This window comes from Pecten maximus, chromosome 16 (genome assembly GCF_902652985.1).
Source record: "Pecten maximus chromosome 16, xPecMax1.1, whole genome shotgun sequence".
In the NCBI taxonomy this organism is placed as follows: Eukaryota; Metazoa; Mollusca; class Bivalvia; order Pectinida; family Pectinidae; genus Pecten; species Pecten maximus.
The window spans coordinates 7,197,571-7,218,250 of record NC_047030.1 but is presented as its reverse complement, the minus strand read 5'-3'; the positions used below and the strand labels follow the sequence as shown (position 1 = coordinate 7,218,250).

The window sequence follows — 20,680 nt, the reverse complement described above, 5'->3', positions numbered from 1 at the left end:
CTGGGGATATTTCAGCTAGTTTGAGCTACCACTAGACCGGGGATATTCCCGCATGGACAATCCTACCAATAAACAGGGGATATTTCCACGCGGACAATCCTACCAATAGACGGGGGATATTCCCGCTAGGCTGAGCTACCACTAGACGGGGGATATTCCCGCTAGGCTGAGCTACAACTAGACGGGGGATATTTCCGCACGGACAATCCTACCAATAGACGGGGGATATTTCCGCGTGGACAATCCTACCACTAGATGGGGGATATTCCCGCTAGTCTGACCTACAACTAGACGGGCGATATTCCGCGCGGACCATCCCACCACTAGACAGGGGATATTCCGCGCGGACCATCCCACCACTAGACAGGGGATATTCCGCGCGGACCATCCCACCACTAGACGGGATATTCCGCGCGGACCATCCCACCACTAGACGGGATATTCCGCGCGGACCATCCCACCACTAGACGGGGGATATTGAGTCTGAGCTTGTTATTTTGATTAGGTGGTCTATACTCTCCACTTTTCATCGCTATTTTTTTTAAAAACATTTTGGTATGTACTGCACAACATGCAACATGATAGGTATTTGATTTTGACAAAAAAATTGAAAAACTATCAATCTTCAGTAAGTTAGAGCGTGGTTATTCTGTTTCATTTGACTCCAAATTTTTTAGTGTTCTTTATTGTTTTAATGCGGTATATGAAACCGTGTTCAATTTGTGCTTACATTGGAAGTCACAATGGAACCACAGGGGAAATTTTTATCTGAAAGATAAAATATGAAACAATGTTTTAGATTATGTTACAGTCCATGCATTAGATACAATGTATATATAACGTATCGTATTGGTCATAACAGAAGCGACTCATCGGTATACCGCAGGCGAATACATAACATGCATTACAATATGTGGAAAATCATTTATTACTGGGATATGTTGTGAGAATTGTACATGATAGCAGGTTTATAGATCCTGTTATTGTGACACTCAGTATTTTCCCGTGTAACACAAACTTGTCTCAGAGCTCATAACTTTTATGTCAGATATCATAATGATATAGTTTGTATTTCAAATAAAATAATTTTTCTCGTCTCTTAACTGTGATTGGGCACCAAATATTTCTCGGTAGACTTGTTGGCTTACCCAGAGTCTTTCAACAAAATTTCACATTGAATGTACTTTCGGTTCTAGATGTTTTGGCGATAAATGTGAATCCCTACTTCTAAATTTGGACATACAAACTCTTAATAGTTGAATAATTAATTTATTGAAGTTTTAAGTTTGAAAATAGAGCTGTATACAGTTGATAGTCACCTGTTGTATCATACTAACCAATAGTCGGGAAAACTCGATGCTTTTAGCATTAATATCAACTAATATTTTTATCTAATTTAGAATTGATGTAATATCTGATAACTTATTAGAGCTAAAAATGATATAGTGTTTTATTGGAAGATTTGTCAAATTGCTTTTAGTCAATAAAAACCTAAAAAATAACATAACAACATTTAATGATATTGAGCAAAATCTTCTTGAAATCTCATATTTCTTCATAGAAACTGCTGATAAGATTTAACGACTCTGTTGATATCTTGACTGCTGTAAATTCTGAAGGATTACTGACTATCTATAATAATACAGACTCAGTATCCATGACAATATTTCCTGAATCCCTACAAGAATGAGTTATATTGATCTCAGTGTGTCCACTTGGGCTCAAACTCAGGACCCCTGGCGTACTTGGTCTGATGTTTTAGCTACCAGTTGAGCTAAAAAAGAAATTCTCTCTGACCTCATTGTGGTTGCATATTACCTAGCCATGACGATAGGGTGTAGCTAGTATTTACCAGGGTTACATACTCCCAAGCCGAGTCAATAGGGTGTAGCTAGTATTTACCAGGGTTACATACTCCCTAGCCGAGTCAATAGGGAGCAGCTAGTATTTACAAGGGTTACATACTCCCCAGTCGAGTCATTAGGGAGCAGCTAGTATTTACCAGGGTTACATACTCCCTAGCCAAGTCAGTAGGTAGCAGCTAGTATTTACCAGGGTTACATACTCTCTAGCCGAGTCAATAGGGTGTAGCTAGTATTTACCAGGGTTACATACTCCCTAGCCGAGTCAATAGGGAGTAGCTATAGTGTTTACTAGGGTTACATACTCCCTAGCCGAGTCAATAGGGTGTAGCTAGTATTTACCAGGGTTACATACTCCCTAGCCGAGTCAATAGGGAGCAGCTAGTATTTACCAGGGTTACATACTCCCTAGCCGAGTCAATAGGGAGCAGCTAGTATTTACCAGGGTTACATACTCCCCAGTCGAGTCAATAGGGAGCAGCTAGTATTTACCAGGGTTACATACTCCCTGGCTGAGTCATTAGGGAGCAGCTAGTATTTACCAGGGTTACATACTCCCTGGCCGAGTCAATAGGGAGCAGCTAGTATTTACCAGGGTTACATACTCCCTAGCCAAGTCAGTAGGGAGCAGCTAGTGTATACTAGGGTTACATACTCCCTAGCCGAGTCAATAGGGAGCAGCTAGTATTTACCAGGGTTACATACTCCCTAGCCGAGTCAATAGGGAGCAGCTAGTATTTACCAGGGTTACATACTCCCCAGTCAAGTCAATAGGGAGCAGCTGGTATTTACCAGGGTTACATACTCCCTGGCTGAGTCATTAGGGAGCAGCTAGTATTTACCAGGGTTACATACTCCCTGGCCGAGTCAATAGGGAGTAGCTATAGTGTTTACTAGGGTTACATACTCCCTGGCCGAGTCAGTAGGGAGCAGCTATAGTGTTTACTAGGGTTACAGACTCCCTAGCTGAGTCAATAGGGAGCAGCTAGTATTTACCAGGGTTACATACTCCCTAGCCGAGTCAATAGGGAGCAGCTAGTATTTACCAGGGTTACATACTCCCCACTTGAGTCAATAGGGAGCAGCTAGTATTTACCAGGGTTACATACTCCCTAGCCGAGTCAGTAGGGAGCAGCTAGTATTTACCAGGGTTACATACTCCCTGGCCGAGTCAATAGGGAGCAGCTAGTATTTACCAGGGTTACATACTCCCTAGCCAAGTCAGTAGGGAGCAGCTAGTGTATACTAGGGTTACATACTCCCTAGCCGAGTCAATAGGGAGCAGCTAGTATTTACCAGGGTTACATACTCCCTAGCCGAGTCAATAGGGAGCAGCTAGTATTTACCAGGGTTACATACTCCCCAGTCGAGTCAATAGGGAGCAGCTAGTATTTACCAGGGTTACATACTCCCTGGCTGAGTCATTAGGGAGCAGCTAGTATTTACCAGGGTTACATACTCCCTGGCCGAGTCAATAGGGAGTAGCTATAGTGTTTACTAGGGTTACATACTCCCTGGCCGAGTCAGTAGGGAGCAGCTATAGTGTTTACTAGGGTTACATACTCCCTAGCTGAGTCAATAGGGAGCAGCTAGTATTTACCAGGGTTACATACTCCCTGGCCGAGTCAGTAGGGAGCAGCTATAGTGTTTACTAGGGTTACATACGCCCTAGCTGAGTCATTAGGGAGCAGCTAGTATTTACCAGGGTTACATACTCCCTGGCCGAGTCAATAGGGAGCAGCTAGTATTTACCAGGGTTACATACTCCCTAGCCAAGTCAGTAGGGAGCAGCTAGTGTATACTAGGGTTACATACTCCCTGGCTCAGTCATTAGGGAGCAGCTAGTATTTACCAGGGTTACATACTCACTGGCCGAGTCAATAGGGAGCAGCTAGTATTTACCAGGGTTACATACTCCCTAGCCGAGTCAGTAGGGAGCAGTTAGTATTTACCAGGGTGACATACTCCCTAGCCGAGTCAGTAGGGAGCAGCTAGTATTTACCAGGGTTACATACTCCCTAGCCAAGTCAGTAGGGAGCAGCTAGTATTTACAAGGGTTACATACTCCCTAGCCGAGTCCGTAGGGAGCAGTTAGTATTTACCAGGGTTACATACTCCCTGGCCGAGTCAGTAGGGAGCAGCTAGTATTTACCAGGGTTACATACTCCCTGGCCGAGTCAGTAGGGAGCAGTTAGTATTTACCAGGGTGACATACTCCCTAGCCGAGTCAGTAGGGAGCAGCTAGTATTTACCAGGGTTACATACTCCCTAGCCAAGTCAGTAGGGAGCAGCTAGTATTTACAAGGGTTACATACTCCCTAGCCGAGTCAGTAGGGAGCAGTTAGTATTTACCAGGGTTACATACTCCCTGGCCGAGTCAGTAGGGAGCAGTTAGTATTTACTAGGGTTACATACTCCCTGGCCGAGTCAGTAAAAGCAGCTAGTATTTACTAGGGTTACAAAAGCACAAATTGACTATAATGACTGTACAACAACACTAACAGTGGCTGATGTTGTAAATTACATAAATACAAAATGTGTTGGCAACTTTTACTTCTCCCCTGATGATAGTCGGTAAATTCATCAATTTTTCATTGAATGGTTTTATATACTTTTGGCCCTATTTCTTTATTCCCTATGGAGTTGGAGGGGGAAAATTACTTCACATAATTGTATTGTGCTTTTTAGGTGATTCATTTAGCGTGCATACACACACAAAGATGTTATTTATTTTTTTAGACTGTGACAGAGTTTTGTTACACAGATTGTAACTATTGGGTATCTGCAAAGGTTAAAGGGTTAGAAATTTAAATTAACTTTTTCTAAATTAAGATTACCATCATACAGGCTAGTAAAACCAAACTCTCATTCCATGACAGATTGAGGCTTGAACTTTCAAAGAAGCCATATTTAAATGCAGACATTTAAAAGGGTCCTGTACACAGCAGGTTTGCAAATCAAAACATATTGCCATTTTAGTTCTAGAAAATCACATTCTTTTTCTTTCTTTTACGATGTTTTGTTGTGGCTATAAAGCTTTGCATATGTCGTCCTAATCAAAGCAGTGGAATTATTGATGCTTGAAAATGACCAGTGAACTAAAATGACTATGGTCAAGCTAGAGTAGGAGAGGGAATTCACTTGTGTATCATGTAAGGCACATGTGTACAGAAATGCATAAGGTGTGCATGTCTTACTTTGGTCTGACCATGGCAACTAGACTGTATCTGTGTAGTATTTGAAAGTACAGTAGTGATTGTTTGTCGTTTATCCACATAAGTCACATTAGATGGAACAGCCTGACTATATGTATCAACATAAGTGATCACATTAGATGGAACAGCCTGACTATATGTATCCACATAAGTAATCACATTAGATGGAACAGCCTGACTATATGTATCCACATAAGTAATCACATTAGATGGAACAGCCTGACTATATGTATCCACATAAGTAATCACATTAGATGGAATAGCCTGACTATATGTATCCACATAAGTAATCACATTAGATGGAACAGCCTGACTACTTGTATCCACATAAGTAATTCCATTAGATGGAACAGCCTGACTATATGTATCCACATAAGTAATCACATTAGATGGAACAGCCTGACTACTTGTATCCACATAAGTAATCACATTAGATGGAACAGCCTGACTACTTGTATCCACATAAGTTTTCACATTAGATGGAACAGCCTGACTATATGTATCCACATAAGTAATCACATTAGATGGAACAGCCTGACTATATGTATCCACATAAGTAATCACATTAGATGGAACAGCCTGACTATATGTATCCACATAAGTAATCACATTAGATTGAACAGCCTGACTATATGTATCCACATAAGTAATCACATTAGATGGAACAGCCTGACTACTTGTATCCACATAAGTAATCACATTAGATGGAACAGCCTGACTATATGTATCCACATAAGTAATCACATTAGATGGAACAGCCTGACTATATGTATCCACATAAGTAATCACATTAGATGGAACAGCCTGACTATATGTATCCACATAAGTAATCACATTAGATTGAACAGCCTGACTATATGTATCCACATAAGTAATCACATTAGATGGAACAGCCTGACTACTTGTATCCACATAAGTAATCACATTAGATGGAACAGCCTGACTATATGTATCCACATAAGTAATCACATTAGATGGAACAGCCTGACTATATGTATCCACATAAGTAATCACATTAGATGGAACAGCCTGACTATATGTATCCAAATAAGTAATCACATTAGATGGAACAGCCTGACTATATGTATCCACATAAGTAATCACATTAGATGGAACAGCCTGACTATAGTAAATAGTTGAGGACCGAACTCACCCCTAAGTCAGTAGAATTGTAGTAAGTAGCAGGTGAGCAATACAGGCCATTTGGGCCTCTTGTTGTTTAGTATGGATCAAATATAGTTATATTCATTTACAACATATCATCCATTAATGATTCCAAATTGTTCAAATAAAAACCAACCTGATATATACATAGATTCAGTTTTCTGTCACTTATCTTCCATAATAACGTTATCGTAACAAAATATGGGAAAGAAAAAGAAAGCATTTCACTGATAGCGATGGAAAGTTCCAGATACAACATAAGGGAATGGCTGTCATTATTGGATTCCAGAAAACTCAATATCTTCATATGAAGACACAGTTTGGGTTATTGGTCACATATAACATTAGTTTGAGATTTGTTATTGAATTTTCATGCAATATATTTTTGTTTTTGAAATATATTCTACAGTTCTGCAATTGTTCTCTGAAGTCGTTAAGTCAATCAACAGACATTTTTCACTGTTTTTGTAAAGAAATGGTGCAGAATATTCTTATGTCTCTCTATACAAGGAGTGTTAGATTTATTGAATTATTGAATTTTCACTCCAAGAGAATTTCAGTTAAGAGAAAATTGAGGAAGAATGTTGTCGATACTGCTCCATCATTTCCCCAGGGAACCAGCTTCCTCTATACATGTAATTGAATTTTCAAGAAAACAAAACACAGAAATGAATTCAGATAAAGTTTTCACATTTGTTTGAAATATTTTAATTTGATCATGTAGCAAAATCTATCTGCTGTTTGAGTTCTAATACAAATAGATTGAGTCAAGCCAGCATCTACTGGCACATGGAGTTTCAAACCTATATCTCACTTTTAGATGGGGTGCAGGGTTATTTAAGATTTAAGTTCTCATTAGAATAACCATACTTAGGAAGCTGTTTTCATTATGATATTATTGTAATATGTCGCTGTCTAAAGATAAATACCAACACAATGCTATTATTGATGTAAGTACTCCCGCAGGGATATAGGACAATGTTTTTAATATCAGTCATTAATGATAGTCGTATCTTTTGTCTGACAGGTTGTAGTCGACTGAGAGGAAAGGGATATTGATTGTAAAGGAACCGTGAGGCCATTCTCCCCAGCACTATACCGTCAGACATCACCTCCCCCATCAGACAGATCTCCCCATACAGCTCCACAGCCCGTCACACAGATTTATTCCAATCATCACAAGGAGACAGATTTGGAAAAGATTCCAGAAGAAATCAAAATATTTACTATATTCTGATTATGAAACAAACCTTTTAATTAGAATTTCAGAACAGATCAGAATAGGAATTATTTTATTTTAAAGGATTTGTGATTTAAGAAATTAAGTTGAAGGATTATTTGCCAACCTACATAGCTGGAATTCAATGATTTTTTCATTTGGTCACTGAAGTTTGTCATTAAGGAAACGTGACTCTGGTATGTTCTAATGGAAATAAAGTGTTCTGCAAGGAAATTTTCACTTCATATTTTAGATGCATGATGACAAAAAAAACTTCATATGTGACACAGCAATCTATCATCAAGCAGTGATTTCTTGTGGGAGAAAAAATATTGGATTGTGAAATTGTCGCTGATATCTTAGCAGGAATTCTGGAGCAAATTGAGTTTAGTCACCATAGTGAATGTGGCGTGATCGCATGGCTATTTTTGTGGTGAATTGAAACCAGGAAATAACTGAGCTCTTTCTACTAAAGAGTGTGCTTGCAATACGCTGGATTTTGTAATGATGAAGAACGTCTCTCACAGAAACTCATGCCCATGTCTTTAGCACACAAGCTTATGACATCACGAGCCTCATCAAATTCTGTAGCTCCCCGGACGACAGCAGCTGACGATCTGAAGGCCAGGTCGGAGAGGTCAAGTGACACTTGCGGATTTAGAGCTCAGGGCTCACCTATTACCTACAGGTAAGGTTGTCCACATTGCACACCTGTTAATGCAATTTATAGCAGTCAGGTAAGGATTCTGTAGGTCCAGGTGTATCGAAAGGTGTATATACCTTAGGGGATACCTGTAATTACACTGTTACATAAACACACTGGAACGGCTGATATATATTATTATCACAACCTGCCGAGGAATGCTGTTTTATGGTGACATTCTTGCATAAGAGTTGTTTTTATTTAGCCACAACATTAAAAGCATTATGAAAAATCTGATGTGTTATTCCCTTTGAAATTGTCACCTGGTACAAGCCATAAATATTGATTTGAGTCTAGTTAGCCATTTTAAAGTGTGACGTCATTTATACCCACATAAACACATACCTTCATCAATATAGTAGCAGTTGTCGATAGTTTGGTCTATTTGAGAATTAAAGTTAAATACATCCGTTGAAATATTGATTTTTTGGTTTTATTCCAAGTTCAGATCGATTGTAAGGGTTGATTCATGCACATTTAAATGAGATGATGTATATTTAGGATTTTTCTCAAAGCCTAATTTTAGATTAGTTATGCTGTCCCTCAGACTACAGTGGTAAGGAATTATATTTTTACCTGATAAGTTAGTGTATTACGGTTCTGTCATTTTCGCCCTGTCATCTGTAGACAGACACCGTTATCCTAAGATCTAAACGGTGATAAATATTTTAAATCCCTGTCTATTGATTCATATGTCGTATACCAGTGTACAGAAACAGGATCAGGCCTCGGAAAGATATTCATCAGTCTCAGCCGAAATTTAAATTGCCGTAAGATTTCTTAGGATATTATGTCAAAATTTTACAAGCTCTAGTAAGAGAACTTTATTGTTTATTGTTTGAGAAAAAAAAATTGCTTTCGTTACAATATATGATGCAGTAGTAAAATGCAAAGTTTTTGAATCACGCACTGCTTGGAACATGACAGTGTTTAAATAATGCTTCATAATGAATGAATATTAATTCTAAAATATTAAACTAATGGATCATCTTAGGTAAAAATAAAAATGTTTGGACCTGAGGTGGATTATCGTGATGTCGAGTTATTGAGCTCAGGTTTGCTTTGGGTACCCCTTGACCTTAAAACCTTCAGAACGAGTACAATTAACATAGGTTTATCAGGTAAAACTCAGCATTATTAAATTTGTATCTCTTATATATAAAAAAAAAATCATTATTACCATACTAACCCCATTAAATGCCCCTCAATCTATGTGCACCCTACATTTTTCTGTCAAAACCAACCCAAATTTTAAAATCTGGACATTATCCTGTAAATTCAACCCAGATTTAAAAATCTGGACATTTTCCTGAAATACATATGTACTTTGAAGGTTGAAGACGGTGTTTAGATTACATCATAATTTTAGAAGCAAATATAAATATATGTGAACTGTTGATGTATGGGGAAAGGTGATGGTTGGTGATCGGAGTAATTCAGTTAGCCAGATACTTAATCAGACTTGATCAAATTAAATGGGAATAATAAATTGTAACATCAGACATGTCTCTTTCATAGTGACTACAGAGTTTTTTTTATGCTGGTAATTTATACATTATGTCACTGAAGAATGAATGCTTCCTTCATGCTGAGTTTAAAAATACCCGAATTGCATGTTACTTTGCATTCATTTATCAATATTTGAGATTGGTTCGATAGATTTTCTAAATATTCACCAGGTTGTACACTAATCATCTGTACAATTTCAGCGAAAATAGCAAAATGTTAATAAAACATGAAAATAGCTCTGTATTTCAATTAGCATAAAGAGCTGTGGAATGTCACTTCTGTTTTAAATTCCATTCATAATTGTGTATTACATTTTCCCATACATCAGACAGGGAATTCTCAAACACTTCCCTGTTCTAGGACTTCCTGTCATTTCCAGTCTGTCTTAATTGTCACAGAGTGACATCATAATTAAAATGATGTCATATCCAATTATTTTTTCTGATGTAGAACCCACAAGGGAGATAATTCAGTCCTGTTGAAGTTAATTGGTTCCCTGTCCAGGTTGTGTTTCACTGAAAGCTGTGAAATTAAACCGGCCAATCTTTGCTGCCATTCTTTGCTATTTGCTATGGTTGTGTCCTTTGGTAAGACAATTTACCCTAATTGTTCTGGATGGCACTCGACAGACATCTGATATGTTGTTTAGTGATCATGAGGTAGGCACCAACTACTACAATGAGACCCCGCCATAAAATGACTCCGCAAGCAATATTGCTGAACATATTGTCAGAAGCTATGACCATGCATTTAAGGACATATTGAAAACTTTGAAAATACTGTAGTTATGAGTTTTGACATAAATGCAATGATAAAAAAAAAAAAAAATTATAGTATGTGCTTTAGATCAATTAAGTCAAGTCTGGTTGATATAATGCAAACAGAGCTTCACTGTGCATCCTCAGTGTATTAGGCTTCATTTTAAAGTCTTCTGATAGAATGAAACCAAATTGGCAAAGCGTAATACGCTGGTTGCCTTGACGTAGTGCTTAGCAAGTGGGAATTAAGTAAAGAAGGATTATCTAGTAATACCCATTTGGTTACCTTGGAGTATAATACCAAGCTACTTACTATAATTTAAAACTAATCCTACAAGAAAACTACCTTCATTGATAGAGTTAATTTAAAGCATGCTGGTTCTCATTCAAACAGATCTGTTCAAGGCTATATACAGTAATACTATCTCTTAAAAGACTTAGATTTCTGCAAAGTTTGGTTGTGATGTCTATGGCGATGGTTCCCACATAATATATATCTGTGGGCCAAGATATATAAAAGGCTAAAAATGTTTGTTAAACATTCTTCCTGAGATGGTTTGTCAACATTTCAATAAAAGCCATATTTCTGGCATTGTGAATGAGTTTATGTTTAGTGTGAGTTGTACACATCATCTTGGACTCTGCAAGTTTGGGCCGATAGCAAAATTCTACTGCTTTTGAGTCTAATTTCAGAGTCTAAATTTATCCATATCTATCTATTAGACAAGTTTAAGTTACAGTATCCTAGAGCTAGTTGATTCATTGGTATAGTTTCCTTAATCCAATATTTGTATGTGTACATTGTATTTATTTGAGGTTAATTGTACATATTTATTATGTATACAAGGTTGTATTTGCACTGACACAAGTTTGACCTTCTCGTTAATGATGATCTGTTTATTGATACCTCACATGGGATCCCGGGATAAATTGGGTTGATTATTGGAAATAGACTGGAGTTCTAGTTGGACATATTTACCTAGCTTTGTGTATTGTATGAAACATTGAGTATACATATCGACTCTCCTGGTTTTTGGTCGAAGATGATATCCCGTCCATATCTGGTATATCTGATGTATATAGCTGTCCAGGATCCATACTCAGAGTATTTAGTTGTCTGTGTGGACACAGCATTGAAAAATATGTAATTTCTGGACCTGGTAAGTACAGGATAGAAATGTTGTATATTGTATTTGAAAAAAAACAATTATACTTATAAAATAGAGGAATGAACAATATTTACATGTTCTTATCACTTCAGTAGATCATTAACATAGGCAGTTCTTAAATATATTTCATGCATGTTTACATTTATACACAACAATGGATAATGTTTTATCTCTTCATCGGTGTAGTTTAATGTAGAAAACTCTGAAAATGTCTTTTAAATGCTTATATGATGTATACATTTTAATGTATAATGTATTATTAAATGCGGAATGGATTTGAAGGATTAACTCTTCCTCTACCTCACTGTTATAGAACATAGACACTTCCAGAAAGTCATTTGTCCTACAGAAAACATGATTAAAATTGAATAATTTCTCCATAATTCTCACTAGTATAATCGGAAAAAAATATATTGTAATTTCTGCAATGTTCTAAGGTAATTGATTTAGCGGAGGAAATGTACCAATTATAAGGATTATAATCATGTGACTGTTGAGAACACAATCATTATAGTTAACTTATAATTCCCATTGTATTACTATTGAATTGTTTTATGGAATACACGAATATCTCTCAAACTTAGAGTTTCCCAAAATTTTCACTGCAAATTGTTGCGTTTCTACAGCTCACACCCATTGCTTTCATATTTAAATAGAATTAGCTAGTGAATTAATTGCAAAAGAAAAATCCCAATTCCTCACTATTTTGTAATTTATGGCATTATGTATAGGTTTTGAACATTTCCCCCTTCATTTTAAGTTTTAAAAGTTATGTCTCAGCCTTTTAAGTCCTTTTAAGTTCTCCAGCGATGTAACAATATATTTTTAAAAAGATTTTAGGTACTCTAATTCATCACCCTTCCTTTACTTAATTTTTGTAACTGTTCAGGAATTTAAATATGTAGTATAAATGATAATTTATCAAGGGAAAAGTGACTCTAACCCACACAAAAATTGTTCAGTTGATTCATCTTCTGACCAGCATTGATGTGGAGATCCTTTTAGTGATTAACCAATGCAAACAGTGGTCCATACTTTAACACAATTACCAGATATTGAGTTTAATAAAATGAGCTGCAATGCCTATCCTTTCAGGAATATAATCCCAATATCAGTAATGTCACCATTAATTAAGACTTTATGGTTTCTGGAAGAATGATTTGAACATTATACTACATATTTCATTGTTTGGAACTCTTTTAATCCAGGAGGTGTGATTGTTAGTGTAAGGTAGCATACACCCTTAATTATAAATGTGTAGAGTGATTTCCTGCTGTATTAAGCCTAAATAGCAGTGACACTGTACATTGATTTCAGTACAGGGAACACATAGAGGCATGAATGAACAGAGATTGGCAGAAATAAGATGATTATACCAATATTATATTGATTTCTTTATTGACCAATGAAGTTTACCTGAATGGTCCAATATTGATACCACTCAGCCTCTAGGGTGGTCAGAACGTGGTCAGTGTATGGTTGGGTCCAGCTTGGTGATCATTAGCTGGAGGTATTGTAAAATGTGATGTCTGTGAACCTGGTGAGTATAAACTGTTTGGTCTATAAGTTTAACTTGGTGTGTTGAATTATGTGGGATGATTAGCCTTATGTGGGTGTCATACATAAAGAGATATTTGACAGGAAGTTTGTATTGTGTCAGCTAGGCCATGTTTACACACATTGGTAATGATTGGGAGATTTATACCTCAACACAACATGGATGTGTGTTATTTTAAATTACATGTGATTTTTATGTTATGTGCATGTGAAGGTCAAGGCCAACTGTCTTATTTAAGGTCAAGGTTACACAGTGTTTATGGAGGTCAAGGTCACATTTTCCTTTTGTTCACAAACTTGAATGCTTCCATATGAAATACTTAGAGCATAGGAGGGGGGATCTGTATTTATTTATAGTGTTCCAAAGTTTAACATTGACCTTTTATGTCAGGTTATTTTGTTGAGGGTCTTATAAACTTACAACAATGAATTTGTATTTAATTTATAAATTATCTTTCAAGGATACGTTTTATTATATACACATGTGTGTTTAATTTAATGTGCAAAATGTAAAAAAAAATGTACACCAAATTTCACAACTCAAATTATCATCATTTATTTACAGGTAGATAACCTATATTATACAAAATATCTAAAATGTCTGCACAATAGAACATCGGTCAATTTCGAGTCACATGGTGTTAACAGTACAATAGATTGACTGATGGGGGTATGATTAGTTTTAATTTTAGAAGAAATTGATTAAATTCTGAAAACAATCCTAAGCTTTACACTCTGAAGAAAAACACCTAACACACAACCAACACATCACAATTATCTGGAAAAAGTATTAATTGAATAATTAATCAAGTAATTAACTTCTTGTTAGAATGCCTTGTAGGAAGAATGGTAATGAGAGGTTAACCATCGGTCATGCCCCCTGGTGGCATTGTAATTATCCATGGGAGACAACTTAAATCAGTTTGGTTAGGTTGACAGGTCTTTTTGTCATCTGATACATAGAGATTCTGAAATCCATTAATTAAGTACACATTTACTAAATTCAATATTATGATTCCAAACAAGGAAATTTGTCGACATTATGGTCTGTAAATTAATTGATATGAAGACATTTTAATTTTTGAAAAGTATTTCTGATTTTTCGTTAAGCAGGAGATCCCTATTATTGCACCATCAAAACTTGATTCACATGCGTGATGCTACTAGAAATACTCAAACCCCTGCCAGCTGTGTCTGCAAAGAATTGTTTGAATAATAGTATAGTTTAACTTGAATATCCGCCTCAGGAACAAAAAGGCTGACTAATCACATTTGCTTGGAATCCAAGCTCATCATGCAGATAATTAGCAGCTCCAAGATATGTTTTAACACTATAGGACAAATCGATAGAAGTCTGATAACTGTTATAAGCTAAGGATAGAATGTTAAGGGGATCAGATTTTGTCTTAAATTGGCTTATAATGACAAGAATGTCAATATTGTATATCAATGTTGCCCTGGTAACCATATGTGTTTGGATATCAGTCAATTTCTTGATTAAGTATTATATTCAGGCAATGGATGTGATAGATCAATCGAAAGTGGGATTTGAAAAAAAAGAATATATATATACATTACATGTATATATATTTTCTTTTTTTTCATCAAAAATGTAAAATTAGATGGGGAACATATAGGTTAAATGCTTCATTTCATGTCCTTTTTATGAAAAATATTCGATTTTGTAAATTATAATTACTTTATTAGGCAAAAGAAAAATGCTGAGAAGTGGGCCTGAAATGTAATTGTATTATGTATATATAGATATACTGTAGTGAACATTTTAAGATGTACCTTCAATCAAAGATTTGTAGATATTTCTGCCAAAACATTTTCACACTTGTATTAAATGTTACCTGGTGTAGATCAAGTTAGATACTTTCTGGTTAATTTTCTGATTTAGCTGTAAAATTGTACAGAATTAAAATAACATTTCAGGACAAAATGTATCTTTCACATTTTGATAATTTACAGTAAGACTAAACATTTCTGAGTCCAGTTTAATGACCTTGAAGACCTTAACCCTGAGATGTTGTCTTTTGATGAAATGCAGTGCATGCATACAGCCTTAGGTCTGAAGGGATTTACAGAAAATGTGTGTAATATTTTATTCATGATACAATGTAGTTATTTATTGAGCCCTGTTAGCTTTTAAAGTGATTCCATGAAAGTCCCCATCATTGGCGATATTTCGCGATTTCCTGAGAAGGTGTTGCAGCCTTCATGTAGAATTGCAAAGCTTTACAATCATCATGTGTTTAAGAAATTGTTAGAATTTTTTGGACTTAATTTCCATTACCGATTATCACAATTGATCATTTGCATAACTGCTAATTAGTGTCACTCTCCTAATCACAGTGGCAAGAGCCATGGTGTGAAAATGGTGTGTAAAATTAGGCCATAAAGTTAGGCTAGCTGTAAAACTAGTTATATTTATTAACATAGGGGTTCTGTTTTATTACAGAGCAACATCCTCTATTGTTAGGGCAGAAATTATCTCCCTCATTTTATGGGGGCCAGGGTCTTAACTCCAATATTAATACTTGTAATTAATTTTCCTCCTCATGATCAATAATAATTAGCTCCATAAAATAAATGCCCCCTCACCATAAAAAATGTCTTCTTGTTTATATCATCATTATATCTATATATGACTAAAAACCATAGCTCAGTAGCTGATTGATAGTATAATTGTCTTGAAATATACAGAATTAATATTCTTTTTCAAATTTTAGTATTATTTTGAAGAAATAAAAAGGGAAGACAACGGAGAAAAACAGTTTTTTTAGAAGTCAAGTACAACATGTATCCTTTGTTGATCGTATTTTTTGCCAGTGTATATGTATTCTTCTTTAATAATTGTAAATGCAGGGCATCAGAATGAAAGCTTACTACATTGCCAAGGGAAGTAACTCTGAAAAACTTATTTTTATTAAATCTTTATTTTCTTTATACAAGGGAGACTACTCTATACTATATTCTTTACATTAATAGATCATATCCACACACAAATTTTTATTTCTTATGTGTCAGTATTCATATACAAACTTACATACAAAAAGTTTGAAATGATCTCCGACCAAGTAGAATAATTTTATCCTCAACGCATTGTTGCGATATCATATTGATGTTTAAAAATGTAATAAATAGAAAACATTATGCTATTTTACTGGATATTAAATGTATTTCAACATTAATAAGTAATTTACTAATCACATGAATGGTACAAACACATTAGCAAGTTAAAAAAAAGAAAATAAAAAAGACCAAAACTGAAACGATTTAGAAAAAAAAAATGTCTGACAACAACACAATGTAAATGATCAATACACATGGAGATGTCTGCTGCACAGTTGTTTTATCAGCAACATATGCCGAGTGTCATGGGAATTTCACCAGATGGCAGTAATATCGTATAACTGTATTTGATATTGACAAATATTGTCCATGCATTCAATATGTCTGGTTTTGTTATAGTTATCTTGACATGACTTTTTCAATGTTTTACCGGTTTTAAGGGGAACTAACCTCTTTTAAATGGGAGTAAATTTGGGGACTGGGTTTTCAGAAAAGTTTTTTTAGTGTGGGAGTTAACATGGGGACAGGGCTTATTTCAGAAAAGTCACTTTAACATGGGGACTGTGCTTTCAAAAGTCAAGCTCTTGAGTCTCTTTTGGGTGGGTGTAAATATTGGGGCTGGGCTTATTTCAGAAAAGTCTCTTTTGGATGTGCGTAAATATGAGGGCTGGGCTTATTTACGAATCACTCCTGACCAACATTTTTACAGACTAGGCTAATTCTTTGAGATATTGCTTCTATCAGCAGTAATGAACATTAATAAATCACTTACATATATCCAATCATCTCATATATCTGAATTGGCTGATGGAATGAATAGTTTATATTCATACGTAGAACAAGTACAGTAATTGTTTAATAGTGAATATATATAATTTTGTGGCCATCATTTCTGATTGCCATGTTAATAGTCAATTGATTTTTAGACATTAACTCAATAAACACACTAGCTAGTAGTAAATGGAAGTTTGGAATAGAATTAATCTTGTTCAAACATTATCAATAATTGATGTTGGGGATATATTGTGTAGTTTGCTAATCGTCGTTATGGATGCGGTCTCAATTTTAGTGCCGTCCTTTCAGATGATGAAATACTGGTATAGACATATGTAATAAATCATGAGAGGTTTATTCTATAAATGAGTTCGTAATTATATTTGTGAAATTGATTATGTCAAAGTCAGAAATCCATGACATGCCAAAAATTTTTTTTTTGTTTCTCTTGGTTATACTGTTCCATATGTGTTTATTGATTTTTCTGTAACTAACAACAGCAGTACAAGATGCCATAGGACTTTGTGCAGCAATATGGCTGTGGTGAGTGTAGGCGTTATTCAAGGAACTGCATTGTAATACTAACACACTGACGTTAATACATAATTGCGAGTGTTAAGCTATATTTGCTAACACATAAATATTTTTGGTGTCGTTCCGTACAAAAGCTTCGAACACCAATGGTGGATAGCGACAACAACAGGAACTGACCACACAGATCACATGTCCACCCACAGTGGGCTTTGATAGGTAAATGTCTACTTCAGGAGATTTTATGCTGAGACTGCTGTAAATATTATTTTTTCATATTGGATTTCTGGTTCAGGAGCTTAACGGGTACACAATTATTGACCAAATTTGAAATGGAATGCGGAAATATCTTCATTATAGGAAAGATCACCAATAGTTGGCTATGTCCAATGAAATGTCACTTATATCTGTGTAAGATGGAATACTTGTCGTGTTCATTTCAGCTGTTTAAGAGCTAGGATAGCATTTATGTTGTGATTTGCCAGACTGTAAGTTTGGGAAAAGATTGTATTTATCCTTATAAAAACTACCATGGACTGGATATTATATTGCCCGATTGATGATATGGCGTTCTACCTGATGAAAAATAAAAATCATAGGACTTATTATTTACTATATATACAGTGATATTGTTTGTGGGCAAAGGTAAACATTGACTTATGATACAGATATGATGTTTACAGTGAAATGGTGACTCCTACAAATAAGTTGATGTTGACAGTCGAATGTAATGACCGTTACAGATAAGTTAATGTTGACAGTCGAATGTTGACTCGTGCAAATAAGTGGATTTTTACAGACAAATGTTTACAGTCAAATGTTGACTCATACCAGTAAGTTATGTTGACCGTCTAAAGTTATACCTATTCTTCAGTAGATACCTACAGTCAAACGTCAACTGGTACAATAATTGGATTGTATTTGTCTAGAATTGATCCAGGCTAGGATGTAGACCCATTCCTAACCGTTTGTTGTAAAGCGGATGTCATGAATGAAAATATTCAATACTCAAACGCACTCGGTTGGTCTGGCAGACGGAGACAACACCCTCAGAACTATCCATCTAATGAACTGATCGACCGTCCAGTAGAATTTACCGTTGCCCGAATCTGATGTGGAAAGGATATTGGTTTTTATTTCATCGAGCCTGTTTATTACGTAATTCTATTGTGGCTACAGTGTTCAACAGTGCAGCGTTTTCATTGGTTGCTGTGTTTGAAGAAATATCAGCATTTTCTTAACAAGATGTCGACATCTGCAGAAGATATAGAGACACCACAATGTAGGTGATAGCATGTTTTGTATTGTGGTGTTTAAGTATTTGTGTTGTATCACACAAAACCAGTACTGCGTAATATCTTAAAGATTTTTAAAGATCACTACTCGGGTATCCCACAAAACCAGTACTGCGTAATATTTTAAAGATTTTCAAAGATGCGTAATGTCACAAATCTTTATCTTAAAGATCATTCTACTCGGGTATCGCACAAAACTAGTACCGTGTAATATGTCACAAATCTTTATTTTCAAGATCAGTTTCATGTTTTGTTACCTTGGAAGAAAACATTCTTACTGTATCTGTAATGGAAGATTGGTACCCGGTTAATCAAAGTCCAGTATACCATTACCTTAATTTAAGTATATTTGATTTAGATGCAAAAGACATGATGGATGGAATTACTGGACTGACCTCAAATAGCGATTGTCTAGTCCTTTACTACAGATCAGATTCGCCTATAATCCATCATCTTTTATAGGTGTTAAGGTGTTTGGAAAGAACTGTGCCACATTTTTAGCTCGTCTCTTCGAAGAAGAGTGAGAGCTTATGTTGTCACTCCTGCGTCGGCGTTGGTTTTTCAAATGTTAAGTTTTTGGTGCAAGTGTAGAAAGGCATAGTAATTTATGGTAATATGGTTCCTGTGGGGGTTAAACTATCCCCTGCTGGAGTTAAAATAAAAGATTTTTCGGGAAAAAAACAGATTTTTTAAATTTTTGTGCAAGTGTTGAAAGCTATTTACACATCACTTTGTGATTGTACTAGGGTGCTGATATTTGGTAAAAGAGTCCCTCTGCAGTTACACTATCCCTTCTTGAAGTGAAACTGAAAAAAAAAAAAACAATGTGAAAATGCTCACATTAGACAATTTATACCGGTCCACATTTTTCAAGGGAGACAATTCTCATTAGGATAATATTTTATCAAAAAATTGGGAGAAATGGGTCCAAAAGCAATTACATTTGTATTTAATATATTCATTCAATCTAAACAGCATAGCTTGTCTCCCGAATGTTTGTCAATAAATAATTTACATATGTATATAAAAGGTATGGTTTTGAAAATAGCATGAATTCACAAAACACAATCTGATCAGGTAAACAATATAAATATTATTAATGCAATTTGCGAAACCATACCAATTAATATATTATGATTATTTATTGATAAATATTTGTGAGACGAGCTATGCTGTTCTCCAACAGCTCTGTTTAAAGAGTTATTGCCCTTTGTGTGACTTGATTGCCACCTTAGTTGAATAAATTGTATCCTACATGGATGAAAGTTTTCAGTATCAATTATGAATTCAGTACTTAGATTTTGACTCTTTCATCCATGATCGTATATGATTTCATTTGATTATTTTGAAAACTATTACCAGAATTATACTCAAAAGTATATCATACAATGACATTAATAGAAGGCCCAACTTTCTGAAATGTCATGTGATTATATATATATATTACTTCCCATATTCCAAGGCTTGGAGATATATTGTCAGGCATATAGTGGGGCCCCGTTGCTTACCTACCTGAGCATTTAAATTGATTTAAACATGTGATTTCAGAAAGAGCGTGGTTATAAAAATCCTTAATCAATAGATTGAATTGTTGATGAAGATCGTAACTTCTCTATGTTATGGTTGAATTGATGATGAAGATCGTAACTTCTCTATGTTATGGTTGAATTGTTGATGAAGATCGTAACTTCTTTATGTTGTGGTTGAATTGTTGATGGAGATTGTAACTTCTCTATTTTATGCATGAATTGTTGATGAAAATCGTAACTTCGCTATGTTATGGTTGAATTGATGATGAAGATCATAACTTCTCTATGTTATGGTTGAATTGTTGATGAAGATTGTA

At 35.5% G+C, this 20,680-nt stretch overlaps 1 protein-coding gene across 8 annotated transcripts in view; it reads left to right on the top strand.

The window, feature by feature from the left end:
* Positions 1-20,680, top strand: part of LOC117344869 (tripartite motif-containing protein 2-like) — a 109,258-nt gene that overhangs the window by 69,294 nt on the left and 19,284 nt on the right. For all 8 annotated transcript variants that reach the window (XM_033907722.1, XM_033907721.1, XM_033907725.1 and 5 more), the window contains one exon: positions 7,269-8,148. The gene's annotated coding sequence lies outside the window, so the exon portion shown is untranslated. The remainder of the gene's footprint in view (positions 1-7,268; positions 8,149-20,680) is intronic.